This window comes from Sapajus apella, unplaced genomic scaffold (genome assembly GCF_009761245.1).
Source record: "Sapajus apella isolate SASKATOON/1434 unplaced genomic scaffold, GSC_monkey_1.0 scaffold18, whole genome shotgun sequence".
Taxonomy (NCBI): Eukaryota; Metazoa; Chordata; class Mammalia; order Primates; family Cebidae; genus Sapajus; species Sapajus apella.
Window position 1 is genome coordinate 22,498,348 of NW_022436958.1, and position 20,731 is coordinate 22,519,078.

Genomic DNA, 20,731 nt, shown 5'->3' on the forward strand with positions numbered 1-20,731 from the left:
TTATGGGTAAACCAAAAAGTGTTGTCTTCTGTCATCAGTTGTTTCCAAGTCTTCGGACATTTGGCTTTGAATCTGGCTTGGACAAGAAAAGATCTCAGCAAGACAATGGCTCACACTGCTCCTTCCCAGATAGTGCCTATTTGCTGAGAATGAACTTGATTCTCTACGGACATTCAAGTCAAGTGGTACTTGGGCTTTTTACACTTTTCTTCTACCATTAAAAATTTTTATCCCTTCCTTTCCGAAATGTTTTGCTTCAGCAAAAAGGACCCCTTTAATTGTCCCAACTCTACATACCAAAAGTTAAGCCAGCAGGGATCAAAGGGTGTTATTTCCCCCTTCCATCATGAAGAAGAGACACCATTTCTAGGACAGTGATTGAGACCTAAGCCAGTGGAAAACATAAAGAGACTTTACTTTCATCACAGGGCTTTCTCGCTTCCTTCATTAAGAGTAGTGTTAGCCGGCTCAACAAATATAATTTCCTTATGAGTTTTTTAAAGATAAAAAGTTACCGTGAAGGTGGTAACTATTTGACAAGTCAGAAACTATTTTCATTTGTCAACGGATGGTGGAGGTCTTGTATTAATTTTTCCAACAAATATTTCTTGAGAGCTGGTCGTTGTGCCCTTCAGAGTTCGAGGCCAAGCGCTGTGTCTCAGTCTGAGGAGACAGGTGCACACACAGTACCACTGCAAGGTGTTAGGGAGTGCGGGAAGGGGAGGAGGGAGAGGGGGAGGAGCCATCGCCAGTGGCTGGGGAAAGCTGACAGGAAGAGAGGGAGGAGGTGAAGGATGCCTAGGACTTTGCAGGTGGCAAAGAGGGTGAGAGGCTTTCTAGAGAAAAGGAGAACAAGAAGCAGAGGCTGAGAAGCATGAAAATACAAGTCGTGTTTGGGGTGTTGTTACTAGAACAGACAGCGCTTGGCATTTGAATACAGTGGCAGGGAGAAGAGAGCCAGATTGCAAAGGCCTTCCATGCCAGACTAAGAAGCATGGACTTGATCCTGTAAGCAAGTGATAGCTGTCAAAGGTTTTTCAGCAGGGAGATGATGTAATCAGATCTGTGTGTTGGAGAAAAGCTTTGGCAGTGGTGGTGTGGAGGAGAGACTGGCGTGGGGACAGATGGGCTGCAGGGTTCTCTGTTAGGAAGCTTTTGAAGTAGGTCAGGTGAGAGATGATGTTTGAGGCCCGAGTTAGTGGGAGAAAGAGAACTAATGCCAGCTGAATACCTTTGAGTGTGCACTTCAGGTGAAGGTGCGTTAGCTCATGCAGTCTTCACGGAAAAACTTTTCATAGGGTGCTGTTGTTATTCTTGTTTTGCAGAAAAGAAAGCAGGCTCAAAGTAACCTAGTTCAGCCAGGATTTGAACTTGGGTTTACTGTCCTGTGCCACCACAGTTTTTAAAACAAGATGTCAAAGAACAACATTTCAAGAAATGAAGCTTTAAAAATCTAATTGTCGTTTTTTAGGGGTTCATGAACTAGGCAGCATCCAGACTGCAAAATAGACAGGCACTCTTCAGTGTATGGCTGAACTGAGTGGGCTTTGTAAGTTAGCTTGAGCAGGAGCACAGAGGCAGCATAGTGCCAAAGGGGGACTGGTTAACCTCAGGTTACTTTCCTTGTGTCGGTTAAAGCAGAGAGGATGTCCTTATTTTTGCCAGCTCAGGTTAAGTGGGCCCCTCTTTTTTTCCTTTTTTTCTGAGACAGAGTCTTGCTCTGTCACCCAGGCTGGAGTGCAGTCGTATAATCTTGGCTCACTGCAACCTCCCTCTCCCGGGTTCAAGTGATTCTCCTGCCTCAGCCTCCTGAATAGCTGGGATTACAGGCACGTACCACCATGCCTGGCTAATTTTTGTATTTTTAGTAGAGGCCAGGTTTCACCATGTTGGCCAGGCTGGTCTTGAACTCCTGACCTCATGATTTGCCTGTCTTGGCCTCCCAAAGTGCTGGGATTACAGGCATGAGCCACTGTGCCCAGCCGACTGGGCCCCTTTTGATTGGTTGTTATGAATCTCATGCTTTTTGAAAACTGGTCTATTTGGAGATTTGACTGTCATTTCTCTCCTGATTGCTTTCAGGGTCAGGTCTTACAAGTAAACAGCTTAGGTTTTGGTTTGGTGATGTGGAACCTTTGCATGAATGACTCCATTTGGGTTGATCTGTTGGTTCCTAGTGCAGGAGCTCAGTCTAAATCAGTGGCTCTCTATCAATTTCACTTAAGAAGGGATGAGAAGGGCCGGGCGCGGTGGCTCAAGCCTGTAATCCCAGCACTTTGGGAGGCTGAGGCGGGTGGATCACGAGGTCAAGAGATCGAGACCATCCTGGTCAACATGGTGAAACCCCGTCTCTACTAAAAATACAAAAAATCAGCTGGGCATGGTGGTGCGTGCCTGTAATCCCAGCTACTCAGGAGGCTGAGGCAGGAGAATTGCCTGAACCCAGGAGGCGGAGGTTGCGGTGAGCCGAGATCGCGCCATTGCACTCCAGCCTGGGTAACATGAGTGAAACTCTGTCTCAAAAAAAAAAAAAAAAAAAAAAAGAAGGGATGAGAACATGAAGGAAGGGTGCACATGGGGTATGATTTTTGTACTGGGATAAAATGGAAGCTTCTTCTAGGTTTTCCAGGTTAGCAAAGGAATATTTAGCAGCTGACTGAAGGTAGAGACTTCCAGGTGTGGCAGCAAGGTGTGGATGATGAACGATACTATAATAGTACTCTCTCAGGAGGGGAGGGGCAGAGTTTGGGGGCCATCTGGGATACTCAGTTGGAAATGCCCAGTAGGCGGTTGGAAATTTGGCATTCCTGTAGAAACTCCTTTAAGCTAATGATATGCCTCCAGGTAGGCATGACTTGGAATTTGTAGGAGGGCATGGGTAATGCCTGTGTACCATCTGGGGCACTTATTTGGAATGCAGATTTCCAGGCCTTGCCCCCAGGAGGTGCTTTTATGTCAAGCTTCTGGGTTGAGAGAAAGAGAGGCAGGTTCTCTCATTTGAGAACTGTTTGGCTCTCCCAGTGGCCTAGCCTGTCTTATAATTTCACTTCCTTGAGGGAGCTTTTGAGGACTCCTCAAAGAATAGGATGTTGCTCTCTGGTAATAAGCAACATCTGAGAAAAATTGCTTGTTTTTAGGAACCTGTGTGCATTCGTATTTAATTCTTCCAGGATTGCTTTTTAGTTTTTTGGGTTAACACTCAAAAGTAACAAGTCCTCAAAATTAGGTTTGCTTTTTTGTTTTGAGTGGACCTTTAGCAAGAGATTTCTAGTGAAGCTCGATTCTGAGTATTTTTCTCCTGTATTAAAGAGGTTGGAAGAGGGAACCTGGGACGTGGAGAAGGAGTATAGCCTAAGGAGTATAGCCTAGGCTGTCACTGATTAAGAAGTCACTGACCAGCCTGGGCAACATGGGGAAACCCTGTCTCTACTAAAAAAAAAAAAAAAAAAAAAAAATTGCTAGGTGTCATCGTGAGTACCTGTAAATCCCAGCTACTCAGGAGGCTGAGGCAGGAGAGTCACTTGAACCCGAGAGGTGCAGGTTGCAGTGAGCCTAGATTATGCCACTGCACTCCAGCCTGGTTGACAGAGCAAGACTCCGTTTCCAAAAAAGAAAAAGGTCACCGATGCCTGGGCACAGTGGCTTATGCCTGTAATCCCAGCAGTTTGGAAGGCCAAGGTGGGTGGATCGCTTGAGTTTAGGAGTTCAAGACCAGCCTAGGCAACATGGTGAAACCCCGTCTCTATACAGATAATACAAAAATTAGCCTGCTGTGGAGGCACACACCTGTAGTTCCAGCTTCTCAGGAGGCTGTGGTAGGAGGATTGCTGGAGCCCAGGGACAGAAGGATTGCTTGAGCTCAGGAGGTCAAGGCTACAGTGAGCTGTGATCACACTGCTGTACTCCAGGCAACAGAGCGAGACTCTGTCTCCAAAAAAAAAAAAAAAAAAGCCACTGAAAATTACTCAATTTCTTGAAATCTGGGTTTTAAACCTGATCACTCATTCATTAGACCATTTGCCTATAATTAGTCCTGACCAGCCTAGGTTCCCCTTCCCCTCTGTCATGTGTGTCTTTTTTTTGGGGAGTAGAAGCTTTGAAGCCAGACAGACTGGTTTAAGGTCCCAGTTTAGTCCCTTTGCCCCACTGTGACCCTGGACAGTGACACAGCCTCCCTGAGCTGTTTCCTGTGAATTTGGATTGTGGGTATTTGAGAAGGTAGTTTTGGGAATGGAGTGGATAAAGTCAGAACACCTGGACTTGAGCTAGTGCCACTCTGTGAATCTTGGGTGGGTAGGTGAAGGCTGGACACCTGCCCGGTTCACTCAGCGCACATTAAGTGTCTACTTATTCTGCTAGAAAGTGTATTTAGGGTTGACTGTGTGCATTGCTTTACATTACCTACCTTACTCTACTTTTCCTCCAGAGTTGGGGGGCATTTTTATGTGATTGTGGCTGATAGTTATCAAGAAAAAGTGTCTGGGCATGGTGGCTCATGAGTGTAATCCCAGAACTTTGGGAAGCTGAAGTGAGTGGATCACCTGAGGTTAGGAGTTCAAGACCAGCCTGGCTAAGATGGCAAAACCCCATCTCTACTAAAAAATACAAAAATTAGCCAGGCGTGGTGGTGAGGGCCTGTAATCCCAGCTACTCAGGAGGCTGAGGCAGGGAAGAATCGCTTGAACCTGGGAGGTAGAGGTTGCAGTGAGCTGAGATTGGGCCACTGTACTCCAGCCTGGGCAACGGAGCGAGACTCTTTGTCTCAAAAGAAAGAAAGAAAAAAGGTGTTTTCATTTTTGTTTTCAGCTTGTGTGCCTTTTTTGTTGGTGTTATGTTACCCTTGGGATAATTTTTGCTTGTCTCTCCCAGTGAGCAAGGTTTGGGTTCATTAACTGCTTGCTGCTGATTAGTTCATGCTTCCAATGTGTGGGAGGGAGGAGCACCTTCCTTTGTTTCCCTCTCTACCTTTGCCAAATGTGCTTACTACTTCCTGTTGCAATGACAGGGCTTCCCAGCTCCCAGCTTCTTTTCCTTAGTCCCCATCCTGTTGGGAAGGACACAGGAGGAAGTCGGCTTGCTCACCGGTTGTTCAGTCACTTAACAGGAGCCAGTTGAGCCCTCACTGTATGCCAGACTCTGTGCTAAGTGCTAGTCTAATTCAGCCCTCTTGAAGGCCTTAGGAAGTAGGCATTCTTTCTTCCTACCTCATGGGCTTTTTGCAGGTGAGGTTCTGTACCTCCCCCCAGGTCTCATGGCAGGCTGGCTGGACCCATGCCACCTCCTACGGAGCTGCCCTCCTCACCCACTCCTTGCCCATCTCCTCTATAGGCTTCCTAATAGGTATTTCCTGGGGTGACTATGTCTGACCAAAATTGGTCATTCTGTAGATCTTTTAGGGGTCCTGGTCCAAAGGTCAATTTTAGTGGATGGTATGGGGACTGCAGAGTTGTGGGGTGGGGAGAGAAATGTGGACCGTAACTGATAGTGTTCGCAGGGAGGGCACAATGTGGGGGAAGAAGCCTCACTATTGCACCTGCTGAAACTGCATGTGCAGTTCATTTTGAATGGCCCCTCAGGGACACCCCTTGAGGGTGCTAAATGCAGATTTGTGGATACTGTTGGCAGAATTTATTTGTTTATAATACTTTTTTGGGGGGCCCTGGGCAAGGTGGCTCATGCCTATAATTTTAGTCCTTTGGGATCTCACCTGCCTCCACTATGATTTGGGAAGAGGCATTTAAGTTTAGCAATTCGGGCCAGGCACGGTGCCTCACGCTTGTAGTCCCAGCACTGAGGAAGGCTGAGGTGGGAGGATCGCTTGAACTCAGGATTTTTGAGAGCAGCCTGGGTAACGTAGTGAGATCTCATCTCTACTAAAAGTTAAAAAAAAAAAAAATCAGCTGAATGTAGTGGCTCATGCCTATAGTCCCAGCCACTTGGAAGGCTGAGGCAGGAGAATTGCTTGAGCCTGTGAAATCAAGGCTGCAGTAAGCTATGATTGTGCCACTTCACTCCAGCTTGGGCAACAGAGCAAAACTCAGTCTCAAAAAATAATTTTTTTTTTTGTTTCCGGCCATTTTAGTTCTACATTTTAGATTGCTTTTGACTGACTTTTTGGGAGACTGTCATGCCCTTAGCTTATCCATAATAATTATGAAGATTTCAAGTCCTTTAGGACTGCATATTTGACTTAGTTTTCAGCATCAAAACATGCTTTGGTACAGCATAATGGAAAGATCAGTGATTCTGGAGTAAAGTAGACTTGGTTTCAAATTCCAGTGCTTCTCTAATGCCCTTGGACAAATTTCTTCAGGGCCTCAGTTTCTTCGTCTGTAAAATGGGGATCATTTTACAAGCTGAAAAATAATGTTTGTACAGTACTTTTAGAGTAGCTCCTAGCACATAATAGATGTTCAGAAGTTCCCTTCTAGTTCGATTCAACGGGAGATAAATTATATCTAACTCTAGGCAGTTACAAGGATGAATAAGATGTGGTTTCTATCCTGGAGGAAGTTAAATTCTAGTGAGTGGGTGAGGCTGACACACGAATTCATCCCAAGGAGATTAAGTGCCAAGACCCAGGCTGAGGCTGGAGCAGAGCACCAGGGCATTTCCTCTGCCTGGAGGGCTGGGAGAGGCTTGCTGCGGAGGTTATGCCTAAGCTCTGTCTTGGAAGATTGAGTAAGAATTCACTTAAGCAAGCAAGGTGGGATGGGTATAGCCAAAGCAACAGCATGAGCAATGGATGGAGTATTTAGGAGGACTATATGCAATCAGGGGTTGGCTGGATGCAGCAGTGTGAAGCAGGAATTCCTAGGAAATAAGCCAAGAGAGCCTGGTGAGTGTGAACTTGCTGGTGGGCCTTGGGTATCTTGCTTAGGAACTTAGGGTTATGGGCTGGGTGCTATGGCTCACACCTGTAATCCCAGCACTTTGGGAGGCCAGGGTGGGTGGATTGCTTGAGCTCAGGAGTTTTGGAACAGCCTGGGCAACATGGCAAACCCTTGTCTCTACAAAAAATTAAAAAATTAGAAGGGTATGGTGATGGGTGTCTCTAGTCCCAGCTAGTGAGGAGGCTGAGATGGGAGGATTGCTTGAGCTCAGGGGGCGGAGGTTGAGGTGAGCCGAGATTGCAGCACTGCACTCCAACCTGGGTGACAGAGCCAGATCCTGTCTCAAAAAAAAAAAAAAGAAAGAAAAATATCAGGGCTAGCGATCAGAGGTAGTTTAGGGATTAAAATAAACTGTTACTGATTATTAATACATGTACATTTCCTGTTTTGATAGGAAGATGTAGAATTTGCTAGGAAAGAAAATCAAAATATGAGGGAAAATAATATATACATAGTGTTAATAGCATACTCATGCATTTTTACAGTGCACAGTCTGATTAAGTAATTGGTGCATCCATATGATAGGGTGATATGCAGATGTTAAAAGAATGTGTGCTCTTAAGGAAAATTTTCCAATAATATTATTAAACGAAAAATATATATAAATGGAGTATCTTTAGAAATATATATAAGAGGCTGGGTGTGGTGGCTCACGCCTGTAATCCTAGCACTTTGGGAGGCTGAGGCAGGCAGATTGCCTGAGCTCAGGAATTCAAGACCAACTTGGGCAACATGGTGAAACCCTGTCTCTACTAAAATACAAAAGAAATTAGCTGGGTGTGGCGGCGTGCACCTGTAGTCTCAGCTACTTGGGAAGCTGAGGCAGGAGAATTGCTTGAACCAGGGAGGCAGAGGTTGCAGTTGAGCCGAGATCGCTCCACTGTACTCCAGCCTGGGCGACAGGACAAGACACTGTCTCTTAAAAAAAAAAAAGCAAAAAAAGTATATATAAGAAGCTACTAATAATGATTGCCTTTGGGAGGGATATGGACTCTAGGATAGATGAAAGTCTTGCTTTTCATTGTGGACGCTTTTGTACTGTTTCACTATTTTTTCATATTCATGCACTTCGTTTTTCTTTCTTTCTTTCTTTTTGAAAAAGACAGAGTCTCGTTCTGTTGTCCAAGCTGGAGTGCAGTGACGCAATTCTCCTGGCTCAGTGCACCCCGAGTAGCTGAGACTACAGGTGTGTGCCACCATGCTTGGCTGATTTTTGTATTTTTTAGTAGAGATGGGGTTTCACCGTGTTGGCCAGACTGGTGTGGAACTCCTGACCTCAAGTGATCTGCCTGCCTCAGCCTCCCAAAGTGCTGGGATTACAAGCGTGCAAGCATTTCTTTCAAAAAAAAGAAAATATTGTAAAGAAGTGACTAACACTATATATTTTCAGGTGAGCTGTAAACCAACTGTCAGAACATAAAAATAACCTGTGATACTGCAATGCCATAGTATTATACATAATGCGAGATTATTTCATGCTCTGACAATAACACCATTCATGGGGGATTTTAGAGTTTTCACCTTTTACATACATTATTTCAGTCAGAATTAATCGCTCCTCCATCTGTGCTCTCACGTCAATTGAAATATTTTAAGAATTATAAATGTTAAATGGTGTTATGTAAAGTTTGGAAAGCGAGAGAAGAGAGTAATATGTGTTTAGGCCGGACGTGGTGGCGCATGACTGTCATCCCAGCACTTTGGGAGGCTGAGACAGGCGGATCGCTGGAGCACAGGAGTTTGAGACCAACCTTGGCAACACAGTGAGACCTCATCTCTAGAAAAAATACAAAAATTAGTGGGGCGTGGTGGCGTGCACCTGGAATCTCAGCTACTCAGGAGACTGAGGTAGGAGGATTGCTTGAGCCCAGAGAGGTAGAGGCTGCAGTGAGCTGTGATCACACCACTGCACTCCATCCTGGGCAACAGAGTGAGACCCTGTCTCAAAAAAAAAAAAAAAAATGTGTTTAAATGCAGCAGTCATGAATTTATTCTCTTCTTTCCCTTCTGTTCTTTGCCTATGCCTTAAAAATATATAGCTATAACTAAGGTGTACATGTACTTGTAGGCTTTTCTGTTTAATAGATTTCATGCATTGTCCTCCATCGCTTTTTAAATAGCTGTTGTTTTGTGGAACCTTGTGATCACTTCACTGTGGTTCACTTGCACCTTTGCTCGTGTATTCTCCATCACAGCCATGTTAATTTCTTGCCTTCATGCTCATCTCTTCCTAGACACTTGGGGCTGGAATGGCCTCTTTGTCATTAGAATGAGGGCAGAGAGAAAATACTTAGCAAGTATATCTAAAGAAGTAGATGTACCTTCTGGGCTTTAACGGCATTTCAAGGTAGAGGTAAATATGAGCAGTTTTCAGCCAAGGAAAGGAGTCAGACTGAACAGTCTTCCCAAAGTCACACAGCAGCTTTGTGGAAGTGGGTGAACTCAGACTTCAGTTCAGTTCCCCTAACCCCAGCAAAGCACTTGCCAGTGTTTTTTAATTTTTTTTTTTTTTGTTGTTGTTGTTTTTGTTTTTTTTAGAGGCAGGATCTCTGTCAGGCAGGAGTGCGATGGCACGATCCACAGCTTACTGCAGCCTTGACCTCGTAGGCTCAAGCAATCCTCCCACCTTAGCTAATTTTTGTATTTTTTGTATAGACAGGGTTTTGCCATGTTGCCCAGGCTGGTTTCGAACTCCTGCACTCAAGCAATCTGGCATGAACCACCGTGACCGCCCTTATTTTTTTAAGGCTAGTCAAGTGAAGCAGTGAGAGTGGGAAATCTCTGTGCTTAAGACATAAAACACGGACATCAGCTTTCTCCCCCTTGAACTTTCAACTCTTAAATTTTCTTGTTAAATTTTTAAAAAGTTAATGTCTAAAATCATCTTCTGGTTTGTCTGAAGAGAAGATATTACCTTTTGTCCTGAATTGTTTTTATTCCATAACAAATAGCATTTGAATGCCTTCTGTATGAATGTATGTTCTGAGGTTTGGCAAATACCTATAGTGTATATTTGACACTATCACTCTGGTCATTTAAAGAGTACTAAAAATTTTAAATCATTTTACTATGAAAAACCTTTCTCATGTTTTGGACTAAGTATCTGTAGTACACTATACATATCTAATTCTCACTTTCGGTGGGGGGGATTTCTATCTCAGGATAATGGAGATTATAACTATCAATGGATCCTAATCTTTTTTATTCCGTGGTTTCTGAATCATATAGAAGCAAGGAATCTCTTTTGGGGATGAGAGGTGGTACGTAGGAGCAGAGGAGAAGAGATATAGGTAGGAATAGGGTGATATATTTTCTTTTACTATTTTTCTTTTTATTTTTTGGAGACAAGGTCTCACACTTTTGCCCAGACTGTAGTGCATGGTGCATAGCTCACTGCAGCTTCCAACTCCTGGGCTCAAGCAATCTTCCTGCCTCAGTCTCCTGAATAGCTAGGACTACAGGCGAGTGCCACCACACCCTACTAATCTTTTATTTGTTTTTTTGTAGATACGAGGTATCTGTTGCCCCAGTTGGTCTAGAGCTAGGTTGGAGCCATCCTCCTCCCTTGGCTTCCTCAAGTGCTGGGATTACAGATGTGAGCCACCACACCTGCCTAAAATGATATATTTTAAGAGTGCAAAGTAGATTAGTCTTCATTGAGAATGAAAAGAATCAAATCTAGATGTTTATGTCTCAATTTGAAATCTTCATGTTGCAAAGAGTATTTTTGATTTGTAGCTTTTTAAAACTTTGTAATCAAGTTGGTTTATTTGTGGGTATTCTAATATTATTTTGCCAAATCACAAATGGTTAACTTTACTGCCTTGGGATTTGAGAATATGCTTTAGATTTTAAAGTTGCAATCTTGTCTTCATGTTCGAATTATCTCACAAAATAACTACTGTTTGGAGAAAGAACGGATCTGATTTCTTCTTTTCAAACCAGTGATATTAAAGATGTATTTAAATCTGTTTTGAGTTTGTTGAAGCATCACTCCAAAGTGGAAAGATGGAAGGCTTGGAGCTGGACAAAGCTGAGTGTTAATTTAAATTTTTGCCATTTCCAAGCTAGTCATTTATGAGGCTGATCTTTGCCTTGTTTGTTGTAAGGATTAAAGGAGTTAATGGGTGCCAGATACCTATTCCTTGTCTAATTAGGTGCAAATACTAATTTTCCCCCAGCTGTGACAGTGAGATGGGGATTCCCTGTGTTTGCATAAGGTTGTCCTGTAGCTTTCTTTTGTAATTATGTATGTGTGATCTAGTCTTGAAGGTGGATGGCTAGTGGGCTCAGTGTTATGTGTTGAAAATTGCTACAAACTGAGAGTTGGTTATTTTATTGCCATTGAACTTTCAGTGTAATGGATGGTTACCATGTGTTTGTGTTATTCTCTGGTAAAACCACTTTTTATGAGAGTGGAGTGTAAATTCAATGTGAAAACGTTAATCTTTGAAAGCCCTGAGCTAGGCTCCTGTTATCAGCCACTTGAGTGTTATCTGGTGCTAGAGACTAACCAGATGCCATTAGGCAATCCTTCCCCTCCCCATAGCACATTGCCCAAGGGCGGGACTCTTGGAAACTTCAAACTGAGGCTCCGGGTGGCTGTCCTTGCTTATGATCTCCCTTGGGTTTTTACCGAATGGAATGAGAAACCTTCCAGGCAGGGGGCGGTCTTATACCTGTCTCCATTCATTTTGCCTCCCTTCCTCTTCCCTGCTTCTATTTAAATCTTTCCTGCTCTTTAAACCCTACGTTTCTCTGCATGCTTCTCTAGACAGCTCTCAATTCCACTCTTATGTCTGTATTAAACATATTAGCACCGACACCCACGGCCTTGACCTTTTTGATGCTCATCTCAGATTACAGCTGACCCCAGGGCATCCACCAGTCAGCCTGCTGCGCCCTGTGCATCTCTGGCCTGGCTCAGCCCTGGGTGCACTCTGCCTGGTTCACAGCAACTGACTCTGTTTCTTCTTTGTTTTGGAAGAATTCTCTTGAAAGATTTCCACAGGGCAGTCTTCTGTCCGTTACTTTTAAAAAGAGACGGAAGGCCGGGCGCGGTGGCTCACGCCTGTAATCCCAGCACTTTGGGAGGCCGAGGCGGGTGGATCACGAGGTCAAGAGATTGAGACCATCCTGGTCAACATGGTGAAACCTCGTCTCTACTAAAAATACAAAAAATTAGTTGGGCATGGTGGCGCGTGCCTGTAGTCCCCGCTACTCGGGAGGCTGAGGCAGGAATTGTCTGAACCCAGGAGGCGGAGGTTGCGGTGAGCCAAGATCGCGCCATTGCACTCCAGCCTGGGTAACAAGAGCGAAACTCCATCTCAAAAAAAAAGAAATACAAAGAGACGGAAAAAGTAATTTAAAAATAACTTGGTGGCTGGGTGTGGTGACTCACACCTAAAATCCCAGCACTTCGGTAGGCCAAGGTGGGAGGACTGAGCCCAGGAGTTCGAGACCAGCCTGGGCAACATAGTGAGACACCCTCAACTCTGCAAAAAATATAAAAATTATTTGATAATTTTTGTATTTTCAAATTTTGTGTGATGGCCTGTGCCTGTGGTCCCAGCTACTCATAAGGCTGAGGTGGGAGGATCACTTGAGCCCAGGAGGTTGAGGCTGCAGTAAGCCATGATCTCACCACTGCAGTCCAGTCTGGGCAACAGTGACACCCTGTCTTAAAACAAAACAAGTCTTGGTATATGCCTTCCTTAAGTGTTTTTCTTTTCACAGACATAAGTTAAATAAATACCATACCTTTTGTTGTATAACTTGATATTTTTGTACACACAGTGTGTATTATATCAGTATGCCTTCTTTTAGAAATGATTTCTAGTGATTGCGTGTAATTCATTTTCCAGCCTATAGGTGTAACATACTTTTTTCAACTATTTACTTATTACTGAATTTTAAGTAACACTGCAATGAACATTGTTCTAGTTTTACTGAATGACTTCCAGCAATTAACTGTGTTAAATTAACTAAACATAGTAGTTTCTTTCAATAAATTTGTAGAATATGTTCATCTGATTGGTATCTGAGTAATTTACACCGTGGTCCAGAGCTGAGCTAGGTGTCGGGGGTATGCTTACACATAAGTATTGTAGTACTAAGGATAAAACAAATGCATACCAATATGAAGGGATGTCAGCTACTTAAGTAAACAGATTTTAATTATTTAAATAAAGTTGGCATGAAATAACTTTATGCAAATTTATAAAACATCAACCAGCAGCTGTTTATACCTCTGCATGTATGGGGTGGTGGGGGTGGGGCAGTGAGATGCAGACAGACGGTGGCCAAAAAACCTACCTGCTTTCCATTTGCATGACATGGCCACTGAAGAGAGTGAGGACAGAAAGGCGTGGACCTGGGTAGCTTTGGAAAATGGTGTTTTGACTGTAAACTACAAAAACTACAAAAAGAACTGTGCATAAACGCTGTACTTTAGTGGGTAAAGTTTCTCATGTTGCATAGTTTGACAGTTCCAACACTGCTTTACATATGTTCAACGGTTGAACAAATAGTGAAGGGGTGGTGGATGGAGAGAGCCAGGTTTCCCACAGCTGGAGAGGAAAGCCAAAGGTAAAGTCAAAGGTATATAAGGAAAGAAGGCTAAAGTGAACTTGGTGGGACCGTATTAAAGTCAGAAACCTCAATGTGAACTTAGGTTTAGCTTAGTATAGATGCAGAATGGATTAGGACACACAGGTATTTCCTGGATCTGTTCATTGAAACAGCTTAGAAGCGATAACACCACAGTAGCAAAAAGTACACCCAGATCTTGGTTTCTAAATTCCATTCTCCAGTCACAGTAGCCAGAACTTCTTGAAGAAATGGATAATTGTAGGTCTGGGCATCTTGCATTGTCAGAAAATAAGGAAGTAATCATGAAACAAAGGATGTGGGCATGTTTGAAGGACATACCAGCCAACCTCAAAGAGCTCCTAATAGCCAAAGGTGGATTAATTTGAGCAACAAAATAAATAATGTGGTGTGCTGCATTATAGTCCAAGGTATACAACAATTATACCTGCACGTAACTGTATACTGGGAGAAGAGACATCTTCCTTATAGAAGAATTTTGAGTAATGTTTGCAGATACCTCCCCCTTCACTAGCTAGACCTTAATCCTCCCAACCCCTTGAGTGTGGACTGAATTTAGTGACTTCTAAGAGACAGAGTATGGAAAGGTGGGGAAAAGGCAAATTTACAGTGGAAAAACCTGACAGACCCTACTTGGACCAAGTAATCAAAGTTTAACACAACCAGCGGTAAACCATGTCCAAACAAGAAGAAAAGTTGCACTGCTTGAGGCCTGGAGTTTGAGATCAACCTGGGAAACATATCTAGACCCCATCTCTACAAAAAATAAAATTTAAGACTTAGCTCGGTGTGGTGGTATGCACCTGTAATTCCAGCTACTTGGGAGGCTGAGGTGGGCTGATTGAGGTTCCAGTGAGTCATGATTGTGCCACTGCACTCCAGCCTGGGGGACAGAGTGAAACCCTGTCTCAAAAAAAAAAGTTGAAAGAAATGTACACTGAATACCCACATACCCCCATCTAGATTATATAATTAATATCATGCAGTCTGGGCTTTATTACATATCTACCCATCACACTATCTTATTTCAAATCGTATTTCAAAGTAAGTTGCGAACATTGGTACATGCGATCACCCGGCCCCCACTCCCCCCAAAATACTTGTTTAAAATATAATTTCTACATTCTCTGCCAAGGTTGTTGTGCAGCACCTACCAGCCACAGCACAGTTGATGCAATGTGACTGTGCCCTGCGGAGCCTCGAGGAGTGTGGGAAATGGGGGAGGATGTAGGTGATGTAGGCAGGCTCCAAGGTGAGCACAGATGTGTGTGATCAGGTGACCCACCTGACTGATGTGAATCTATACTTATGGGTGCTGGAGCATCATGGGGGTCTGTGAAGATCCAGAAAATAGCAGCTGTTTCCTGGCACAAGGACAGCTTTAAGGATGGCAAGAAGGGATGGTGAGTTTGCTCTGGGGCAGAACTGAGCTGCTAAAGTTGTAGTAATGTAGAGTGCCCAAGCATTTATTTGGGAGAGCCAAAGGCCTGCTTCACCATGGATTCTCCCCTCCCCTCTGACCCCTGGGAAAATAAATAGAGCGGGAGGAGAGAGGCTTTAGCTCAGGAAGGGCTAGGAACACTGATCAGCTCATCAATCAGGAGAGTGTGCAATTATGCAGAAAGGACAGAAATCACTCCCTGAAGGCCACAGACTTGGGGATTTGCCCAGAAGAAGACATTACAGCTGCTAACAGTAGCCCTATTCAGTTGGGGTGCATAATGATTTTAAAACTAATCAGGAACCAAAGCCTGAGGCTGGGGACAAGCACAAATATCTTGTTGACAGAGCAAACATCTAGGTTTTGTCAGATAGGAAGTTTCTGAGGAGGTCAGAGTGATGTAATGGTGTGCACTAAGCTTTCATCCTTAAACAGATGGGCCCCCGAGGTGCCATCTGCACCTCCCTGGGGCCCTTCAAAATGACTTCCTATAAATTAAATTGTCCTAAATTGGTATTGAGAAATTAGTGTGGTAGCCATATCAGAAGCAAAACTAGACAAAGGAAGGAAATTTCCATGGAGTTACTCGTTTCCTTCTCCTCCCTTGCTTTATAAATAGACCTCAGGTTTATTATTTTGGTCAACTTTCTTGGTTAGCACATGAATATTATTGCCTCCCCCAAATCACCATCCAACGTAAACTTCCCTTTCTCCTCTTAAGCTGGGACAACTGCCTTTATCCCTACCTAAGCCAGTGTCAGCTGGGTATTTTTCATAAACTGTCTTGCTATTTTGGGCTTTCTGTTTTTGTTGAGGAGGAAGTAGTGGTTTTGTTTCTGGTTTTTCCTTTCATCAAAGGGATATTTGTTCTGGAAGGGAAAGGGGAGGGGATGCTTCTCAGTCTAGATCAGAGGGAGAAAATGTATGACATCGTTTGTAAGTGGCTGATGATGAGTCTTAATTGGTGAAACATTTCAGAACAGAAAGTGGGCCCACTGTACTCATCCTTTTATTTATTCAACACTTATTGGCACTTCAATTAGCAATGAGTGATGTAGCCTGTGTTCTCAGGGAGAGAGACAATCCGAAAAAATAGCAAAGTAAAGTTTACATAGATGTGAATAGAGGATTAGAGAAGCTGGGGCATGGGCTTCAAGGAGGAGGTAATTTTTCCTTTTTGAAATGGAATCTCACTATGTTGCCCAGGCTGGTTTCTAACTCCTGGGCTCAAGCGATCCTCCCACCTCAGCCTCCCAAATAGCTGGGATTATAGGCATGGGCCTCCATGCCCAGCAGGAGGTGATTCTTGAGCTGTGCCTCAAGGGAGTAGACAGGTAAGGTGGGAGTTGGGTCGGGGCAGGGGGACCACCCTAGCTGAGGCTTGGAAGGTGAACCGGGTGGTGTGTATGGGTAAGTGGATGGAGTGTGGGGTGGGGCAGGGAGCTGTGAAGAAGATTGGTTTGGAACAGGAGTGAAGAAAAAAAGCTGGGGGAGGTGCATGTGGGTGAGTGGGTAGGCGAGGCACCAGGGTGGGAAGCTGGGGTGTTAGCACATCAAGCCTGCTGGCTTCTGTTTTCTGAGTAAAGTGGGAAGAAAGGGCATTTGCTAGAAATAGGATGGAGGAGAATGATTAAAGTTTGAAACAGGAGTTGCAAGGAGTAGTAGGAGGGCCTTTTAAAATATCAAAGGTCTTTTGGGTTAGAGAATTTAAGTGCTGTGGCATCTTTCTGCACAGTGATGCAATTTCTGTGGTCTTTGGGGCCCAGGGTGTAGGTGAGGACAAGCTGAGTTCTGTTATTGGTTCCCTTGGGTGTGGCTAAAGAAGAGGGTTGTGGAGAATTGAAGGTGCTGGCAAGGGGATGATTGTTGGTGGTCCACACTGTGGGAACAAAGAAGGGGACATATTCAGGGGACATATTCAAGGACCATCCGAGAGCAAGGACCTCGGGGAGGAGGAGGTGTGTGAGCCGCAAGGATAGGAGGCTGTAGTCATGAAGCAAGATCATGGAAATACGGCTTCTGACTGTGAGGTGTGACCCTGGGAATGGCTGGCCAGTGTCAAGAGCCAGGGATGAGAGCTCAAGTGCAGGCATAACAAGAACATCTGCTGTCACTGACTCTGTGCTGGGCACTGGCCTAAGTGCTTTGGACTTTTCATGCAACACAGCACCACAAATAGGTACTATTATTTATCGCCATTTACCCGTGAGGTACCAGAGGCCCAGAGAGGTCAAGTAATTGCTCAAGGTCATGCAGTTAATAAACGATGGAGTGGAGCTTCTAACCCAGGTTGTCCCCTTTGCTCTTGTTCCTTTAGGAGCTGACTACTGGGCAGGAACGTCTCTTGGGAGGAAGAGCGGAAGAGATAATTGTGAGCTAAGGCCCATTGTCCCATTTTCCTGGTGCTTGTGAAGTTATCAAAAATAGGTAGGTGATGGCTGAGGGCTGGGGTAGAGCATGGTATGACTGTGACTATGACTCAAAGAGGGATGAATCTTTACATGAGGTTGGAAGAGAGAATGTCCACTCTTTCCACCTGCCCAGAGCCACTGGTGAGCCAGTGCCTCCAGAGGAGAGAAGCCCTGTCAAAAGCAGAGATGGGCTGGGCATGGTGGCTCACGCCTGTAGTCCCAGCACTTAGGGAGGCTGAGGCAGGTGGATCACAAGGTCAGGAGTTTGAGATCAGCCTGGACAATGTAGTGAAACCCTGTTTCTACTAAAAATACAAAAAAATTAGCCTGGTGTGGTGGCACGTACCTGTAGTCCCAACTACTCGGGAGGCTGAGGTGGGAGAATCACTTGAACCTGGGAGGCAGAGGTTGCAATAAGCTGATACCATGCCTGAGTGACAGAGTGAGACTCTGTCTCAAAAAAAAAAAAAAAAAAAAAAAAAAGAAAGCAGAGATGGGGAGTTAGTGTTTAATGGGTACAGAGTTTCAGTTGGGGAAGATGAAAAACTTTCATGGATAGTGCTGATGGTTGCAGAAGAATGTGCTCAGTGCTACTAAACTATATACTTAGAAATGGTTAAAATGGTAAATTTTATGTCTGTTTTACCACAATGAAAAATAAAAAGGTGGTGGAGGGAGGGAGTGATAATCACTACCATTTATGAAACTCTTTCCTGGTGCAAAGTGGGTACTTGTTAAATATTTGAATGTATGCTGGGGATTTTGCTAAGTGCTTTACGTGTATTTTCATTTAATCCTCACTTTCAGAGATGAGGTAAGCTCTGCTGTACAGATGAGGAATCTCAGGTTTAAAGGGATTAGGCAACTTGCCCAAGGTCATTCATCCAGAAATGGTAGAGGCTGGGCTCAACCAGATCCCCACACTCCAAAGCCCTTGCTTGTAACTGTTAGGGAATTGAACAGCGGATAGAAGGTTCCAGAGACTGTGGGGGAAGAGAGGGGTTGTTGATGGAGTGAGGACCTGGGATGGAGAAATGCTGGGTGACAAGAGGAGGGTTGGGGATAGAGGAGCAGCAAGACCAAAGGAATGAGAAGTCAGATGGACAGGACCATCCTCCAGTGTCCAGACTGGGTCTGCACTGTCATGGAAGTGGCGAAAAGTCCAAGTAACACCAGCTTGTTCTCAGAAAGGGGCTGGAGGTTATGGAGAATCAGGAGAAGTGGGAGAGCTCGGTGTGGGGTGTGCCTGTGTGATCCGAAGACAGTCTTGTCAGCAGAAGATTCTTCCCAGATCAGGACCTGGGGCCTGAGGGGTTGGCAGTATGGACAGGGTGGACATGAACTCAGCCTGGGCACCGCTTCTCATCTTCTTCCTGAATGCCCTTCCTTCCTGCTCAACTGCCCAAGGGGACCCAGGCTGCCCACTGAGTCTTAAGTCAGCAAGCTGATTGTGAATTTAGGTGCATGAACACAGGGAGGAGGAGGTGGTGAGGAGGATTCAGTATTTTTCTAATGCTGACAGAACAAATACCAAGGGTGAGGGTAAATCATGGCCAACTACCTGGCTTTGTAGATTATCAGCAAACTGCAAATATTTTGCCACAGATTTTCATTATTTTTAGCAGAATGGTATGAAATGCATACATGAGGAAATAGATTTTACCCAACTCCTTCACAAAGATTTTGAGTTTGTAACCTGTAACTCCTAAGGCGAGGCCAATGATATTTGTGATCCTTTGGGTGCAGATGTGGGTCTTTCTCAGACGTTTAGGTTTAGTGAGGTGTTTGTGAGCTGCTGAGGAGGGGAATTTGCTCTTGAGAGTTCCTGTTATCTTCATGTGTTTATTTTGGATTCAGCAGGATTCGTTTATTCTCTTCCTGGTGTTTCTAAAATCTGTGCTAAAACCAGGCTGCCTGAGCAGTGCTTTCTATGTAATAATGGTGACCACGGACAGCGTGGTCTGTGATTATATAATAATTTTGAATACATAAAAAGATGTCTCATGGCAGGTCTTATAAGGGCAGCCTGGAAGCGACATCATTAGGGATTAAGTTGCACTGCAGTTGAATCTTGCAGCTATCAGACATGCAGCAGTATGTCAGCTGTAACCTCCAGGTGTAAATAGACCTTCACCAGTATCTCTGAAAAGTGTTGGGAAGATCCGGAGTGCTGTGGGATGCTATCCATCAGTCGTTTGCAGAACCTTGTTCCTGGCTGTGATAGGTTTTTACTCCCGTAGCTGGCTGGATCTATAGAGCTTTACACAGTTCATTTCAAGGAAAAGTAGAGGGTGTATGTGCTCACTGGTGCCAAATTCAGATTGATCGTTTTACTGTCTCCTTTTCTGCCCCTTTTCACCAGCTAAGAAACAAGAGCTAGATGGATTTTGCCTTGCAGGGAAAATAAGACTAAGGTAATGATAACAGAAGTAGCCCTTTGTTTTAGGAAATAGTAATGAGTAACCTTATAATGAGAGTTACCTTCTGTGTCTTCTTGGAATTGCCTAACAGGCTGCTTGGGAACAGGATTGTGTCTTTTATTCACTGCCATATCCTTTAGCAAAAAAACAGTGCCTGGCTTGTAGTAGGTACTCTAACAAATGACCTTAATGCAGATTAGGATTCTAAAGCACAGAGGTTAAATTGTCTGCCCAAGGCTGCAAAGTTAATCCGTTGGATTCCTTGACAATAGGCAGAGGAAGAAGGTGGAAGTCACAGACGAAAATGGTTTCCCTTCAGAACCTCTTCATTGAAAATAATATTGGCCATGGTTTTAGAGGAGATTTCAGTAAAATTAAAGGCCAGGCGCCATGGCTTACGCCTATAATCCCAGCACTTTGGGAGGCTGAGGTGGTGGATCCTGAGGTGTTGCCAGCCTAGGCAACATGGTGAAACCCCATCTCTACAAACAATAACAAAAATTAGCTGGACATGGTGGCTTGAGCCTACAGTCCAAGCTACTCGTGAGGCTGAGGTGGGAGGATTATTTGAGCCCAGGAGGCGGAGATTGCAGTGAGCTGAGATCACACGACTGCACTCTAATCTGGGTGACAGAGTAAGACCCTGTCTCAAAAAAAAAAAAGTAAAATTTCTGTATCCATTAATACTAGTTTTTATAATTCATTTTATTAAAAATATAATTTTATGATATAATTTTATAATTTTGTTATGAGGATTAAATGAAAAAGAACTTACAACAGTGCCTGTACCATGTAAGTGCTATACATGTTTGAAAATTTGCCTTGTCTATTCTGAGACCGCTACAAAAAACAAAACTAAAAAGAAAATTTGCCTTGAATGTCATTTAGTTTTTAGGTTATTTGATTGCTCACTTGGTTTTGAAGTAAAGGCCAAATTTTTTTTTTTTTTTTTTTTTT

General features: G+C 44.1%; 1 protein-coding gene across 9 annotated transcripts in view; it reads left to right on the forward strand.

The window, feature by feature from the left end:
• TANC1 (tetratricopeptide repeat, ankyrin repeat and coiled-coil containing 1) overlaps window positions 1-20,731 on the forward strand; it is a 267,662-nt gene that overhangs the window by 15,465 nt on the left and 231,466 nt on the right. For all 9 annotated transcript variants that reach the window (XM_032286481.1, XM_032286476.1, XM_032286480.1 and 6 more), the window contains exon 2: window positions 17,261-17,370. The gene's annotated coding sequence lies outside the window, so the exon portion shown is untranslated. The remainder of the gene's footprint in view (window positions 1-17,260; window positions 17,371-20,731) is intronic.